Source organism: Scomber japonicus, chromosome 10 (assembly GCF_027409825.1).
Source record: "Scomber japonicus isolate fScoJap1 chromosome 10, fScoJap1.pri, whole genome shotgun sequence".
NCBI lineage: Eukaryota > Metazoa > Chordata > Actinopteri > Scombriformes > Scombridae > Scomber > Scomber japonicus.
Window position 1 is genome coordinate 19605116 of NC_070587.1, and position 6004 is coordinate 19611119.

Sequence of the window (6004 nt, forward strand, 5' to 3'; positions counted from 1 at the left end):
CCACAGCCCCACCTCCAGTTGAAAACCCCTGCCACTCAACAGCCAGACGTCCAGTCAGCCATCTCCACCAACCCACAGCCAGATCTCCCAAATCATCATCGTCCATGCGTTCCAACTCGCAACCAGATGTCCAGCTGCCCACTTCCTGCTCTGCTCTCCAGAAGCCAGCCTGTACAGCACTGATCCTTAGCCATCAATTCCCGTTTACCCCAGTCCTGCACTCCAGCCTCTAGACCCTGGGTTATGGTTATCCAGCAGACTGCCCCAACCTGCAGCCAGAAGGGCCCAGCCTATGTCATTAATCCCCAGAGCAGCCCTGACTTCTGGTCAACCTCAAAAGTAGTCCCACCTAGGTTGCCAGGCATCACTGTTTGTCTACATCACCCGTCTCCAGAGCAGTCCCCCCTAAGTCGCTGGTCTCCAGGTCATCCTCAAGAGCTTCTGTGCCTTTCTGTTTTCTCCTGCCCATCCTCCAGAGCCTGTCATCCAGGCTGTTGTCTAGAGCTACTCTGCCCTTTGGCCCTGCCTCCTGTTTGTTGTGCAGATCTGCTCCGCTCTTTGGTCCAGTCGTCTGATCATCATCCTGACTTGTTCTGCCTTTTAATCCTGAATCCTTGTTGCCCTCCAAGTGTGTTATGTCCATCAGTCCAGAGTCCAAGCTGTCTGCCTGAGGTTTCCTGCTTGGCTTCAGCCCTAGTCCAGGCTGTCCACCTAAGGTTTCCTGTTCCGTCCCATCTAGCCCCCAGGCCATCCAACTGAGATCCCAGCTCCATTCCGCAGCTGCCAAGCTACTTGCACCCTGAGTCCCTACTCCAGACCCCCTCCATACACCATGCTTGATGTTACTGGTGTACTGGTAGCCCGGTGGAATGTCTAGGGGTTGGTGGGGTCCTGTCACAGTCTGGCTCTATGTCCCTTCTTTCAGCTGAATCCCCTCTTCCCACATCTCATCATTCCATCATATGCCCTCAGACTTTTTCTCTTGTTTTCCAGATAATGCCACCCCCATCTGTCCTGCAATCATTGCAATCAGCTCATTCCCCTCACCTGATCTTCCCCACCCATCACCCCACCTGCACCTCATTCCCTTGTTAGCCATTTACTTCATATAGATGCCCAGATCCTTTGTTTGCATGACAGATTGTTGTAGTTGTCATGTTGCTTTTTGACAGTGCATTTGAGCTTCTTTTTCCTATATCCTGTTACCTGGACCTGGACCTGGACCTGGACCACATCTGTACCTGCTACCTTGCCTGTCTGAACTTTTCCCTGTCTCATCCCAACAACTCTGTGGATTTAGTAAAACTGCTGTTTGGACTTGCCACCCATTCCTTTGAGGTTCTGTGTCTTCTTTTTGACAACAAACTCACTGAACTGCCCCTGCCTCTATAGCCTACACATGGGTCCTTCTCCTGCTGCCTAATACACACCACCCGTGACACATATTGGTTTGCATTTATGAAGTTGTGTGTGTGCGTGAGTGTGTGTGTTTTTTGTTTTTTTCCAGTGTGTTAGCAGATTATTGAGCAGGCATGCCCTGTGGCTCCATGCTGTTCCACACCAAACAGTGAAACCAATACCTTTTTGTCGCTGATAAAACTGGATGGCCAGAGATAGGCATGCATATTATCATACACGTACACACACCCTCTGCTCAGTTAGAGCTACTGTATGTGTGTGTGTGCATGTGCATTGGGCTTACAGAGGTTTGCTTTGTGCGTGTTATCAGTGCATGTGCGTGAGTAATACACTTCTACAAAGACACCATACACTCTCCCTCCTACTCTTTCCACTTCCCCAGAGACAAAGTCCCAATTTCTCCATTGCCTGCAGTCAGAGAGAAAGACGAGGGGGTGCCTGCAAGAGAGAGGGGAGGAAAAAGAGGGGGAGAGTAAGGAGAGGTAGTGAAAAGAAAAACCCAGATGCTATCAGCCCTCAGAGAGTCACCAGGGTCATTGTCATGTGTCAGTCAGTGTAACACAACTCTCCCTGATAAGCTGGCCGATTGCAGCGATTGGCCACGATGGGTGACAGTGCGATACCGTTCTGTGCCGGCGCTCCTGACGAGACACGAAATTAACCCCCAGCGCTTTGCCGATAAACATCTAAAATGGTTTCGGGACCCTAGGGGCTAATGGGAAGAGACGGGAAACTATCAAAATATCAAATGTGCGTGACAAGCGGCACAAGGACCAGGTCTGTCAAACACTCGCCTCTCCGAGTGTGATTTAACTCTGTGTCTTTCTGCAGAGCTTGGCAGCACAGCACTGAGAAATGAACCACTCGTCGTGTCTGTCTGTTCACGGTGAAGTGATATTTTAATGGACATATTTATTTAGGCAAACCAATGAGGGGTTCCAGGTTTTAATTAGGTAAACAGCTCGTTGGGAGGAATCAATGGCAATCCGTTAATGAAGGTCGGCCCAGGCTAATAGCTGAGGCCATTTCTGTCTCAGAGCGTTGAAATTCTCATGAAAAGGAGTGAATGCAGTCATCTTTTTTCTGTCTAGTGCCAGTTGGGTAACAGATAGCTCTATCTTGAGTAGAATGTGTACAGTGTGTACCTGGATGTGTGTGTTTTCTGGGTCCATGTCCTTGGCGGAATGTTTGAAGGACAGGAGAGCAAGTGGTAGCGGACAGAGGCCTGTATGTCTGTGTGTGTGTGCGCAGGTGTGTATCATGTGTCTAGGCTGGGTGACATGTGAAGGTGATGGGTGTCACCAGTGTCCCTGTCGTCTGAGGGCATGTCTCCGCCTGCTGGCTCTGACACCAGCCTGACTGACTTATTTCAGGATTTATCATCTTGATTTATGATGAGCCTGGTTTGTCCCTCTCACAGCCAGGGAGATGGGGAGGTCTGCCTTATGTGAACGTGTGTGTATGTGTGTAACAGAGAGAGAGGGACAGTCAGAGCTTTGAGCTGGCCCAGGCACATGAATGAGTCAGGCTGTCTGTACCCCAAAAAATATACAGTATAACAGGTCATTAATATGATATTCACCAAGTTCGCTTGTTTCAGAAATCCCAACAATGAAGAAATCTGTGAGTCAGAAAAGTGAATACATAACACTCCTCTCCCTCAGCAACTAGGAGGCACTGTTTTTGTTTGAAAAGCCTCCAGTGTGAATGCCTTTCACAATGAATGTGAATCAAGGTGTTGCAGGAAGTGAAAATGATGCTCCGGTGTTTCCCTAGATAAATAAAGGTTAGAAAACATATTTCAAGACTGAGTGCTAATTGAAATTACTTATTAAAATTTTTGAAAACTGTGAACACAGTGTCAGGGTTGAGCAGAGGATGCATGCAGCATGTCACCATGGTGAGCTGTGAGTCATTTCCCCTTCATATTTTGCTGTAACAGGCAAGCGAGAGTCTTGACTACTAAATGCCAGGCGCAGGGACATGGGGGCTATTTAGTAAACATCTTTCAATTCCATGCCAGCCGGCCAGCCGGGCAGCCAGGCAGCCTCTTAGCTTCTCCCTCTATGTTGGGATACAGAGAAACAGGCCGTCTACAGACCCAGGGGATGGAGGGATGAGAGGGGAAAGAAAAGGAGGAGGAGGAGGGGGGAAAGAGACAGAGAAAGAGAGAAGGAGGGCACTGGAACACATCCACAGATTAACCCTCACGGAGGAGATGGAAAATAGAGCGGAACTGAACATACGTGTGTGTGTGTGTGTGTGTGTGTGTGTAGAGAGAGAGAGAGAGAGAGAGAGAGAGAGAGAGAGAAAGAGAGGATGAACAGTGACATTCAAAAGCGTCTGGGCACCACAACACAGAGGTGCCCATTTTATGTCTCTTCCACACAGTGGAGATCAACAAAAAAAAAGAAGCAAATACACACCTTTAATTCTTCAATGCGACCCTCTTCCCCTCCATCTTCCCCTCCCTGGATCCAACAGCCACTACTAATCCTCTCCTTCACACTTCCAAATAAAAGCAGTAGAGATGGGGGGAAAGGGCAAGGGTGCGGTGAGTGGTCTGGGGGGTTGGGGAGGTTGGCTTGTCACTTTGTGCCAAATCTCATCCATAGATATCGTATAGGCTTTAACCTCATGGACAGATATTGTTTGAATGACAGGAACATGTGTCTGTGTATTCATTACTTTTCCAGATCCAAAAATCCGTTCACACCAGAGATCAGATCAGGGGACTAAAATCTCATCGCCATAAGGTTTAACATTTCAATTTTAGAACTTGGAAAGGTTAATGTGAGGGTAAAGCACGTAGTGGTTAGGCCTTCAGGGAATTAATGCAAGTTTGTACAATGTCCTCACATATATGGAGGACATTGTTCTCACTTGTGCATTGCACCAATACAAAACAAATATAGTGGTGCCAGTTTGTGTGCCCTCACATGCCCTTTCACACTGATAAGGTTACACTTTCTAGAGCTTTACACGCCTTAACTTTAGTATCAAAATGATTCCCACTGCCTACTCTTCATTTAGATAAGTGAACTTTATTATTCTTTGGAGTCCACAGATTTTGTCTATTGTGTTGTGGCCTCCAACTTACCATGAACCATCATTGTCACTCACAGAATGCATGTGTAAGTTAGCATGGATCACACTGTAATTCAACACTGTGTAATTGTTGGCACAGAGCACACTCACTGAGCATGGTGTAGCATGTAACAGAAATACAGCACGGTTGAAGCCTTCTTTTAAAATCATATTCTTCACTTTTTTTTCACTTGGAAAAACATATTTAAACAAAATTATACATTACTGTAGTGTGAAAACTAATTACAGAGTCATTACACTCATGACAACAAAACTGATCAAGTCTCTTTTAAGTAGTATTTTCTCTCAGTTAAAAATAGAGATGCAACATTAGAATAGAAACATGAAGAATTTTCTTGTCAGTGTAATAAAAATGATCTTCAGAATGTATTGTTCTATATGGGACAACTTGACTTGATGTGTTTTGTTATGAGCCTTTAACCATTGACTGTAGTTTTTCTGATGCTATGTTCATATTGACTGTGGTGATGAAGTCTTGTGACAAAAGCACGTTCTTACAACAAGAAAACGTAAAACAATTAGAACATTTTTTAGAAGCTTGCATCTGAAACAAAAAAATGCTGTTTATGCTACACTGTAATCTCTCAAAGATGATGTGACAACTGCAGAGCTAGAATGCTACATTAGACATTATGGTTAGTATCCTGTTTTTATTATGGTTTGTTGCTGATAACCATATAAAGATAATAGTGGAAAAACTGGATAGTTGTGGCAAATCCAATTTAATTTTATATGTAACATATTGACTGTCTATGTGTGACCATGTACAACTGAAACATCATATGTGTGTATCAAAGACTTCTTGCAACTCGGTTTTCTGCATGTAAAAAGCAGAATGTGGTAATGAATGGATGTCAAAAGTTGTAGATGTAATAAGACCAAACATTACTATTCTTTGACAATAATTATGATAATTTAAAATGATTGCTATATCAATCAAGAGTGATACATATTGCAAATTTAACATTCACATATTTTGAAATAATTTCACATAACGTACACATGCATATTTTCACAAATTACATTACATTATTTGACAGTAATCATCTCATAGTAATCAATTACCAGTTGCTACATTGCTACGATTTGGTCATTCAATTCCATAAGAGTTTATTCATGAGCATACAACCAGTCTCCAAGCATAATGAATGTTTACTTGACTTTGATATAACGCTATTGCTAGTATAGTACATCACATCTTCCCCCGCTGTGATGAAAGCTGCCTTGAGTGTGTGTGTGTGTTTGCGTGTATGGTCCCTGTATCTGTAGTTGTGGAAACAGAGAGGGCTGTACAGATCCAGATACACAGTCAGATACACAGGGGAATAGCTGTGAGTGAGTACTGTTGGTTTGTTTGACAGGGACCTCTTACCCCTGTCTCTCACACCTCAGATAGAGAGAGACAAATACACCAGGATGGCAGATAGAGGCAGATAGCAGACGAGTGAAAGGGAGAGCAGAGAGAGAAAAACATAAA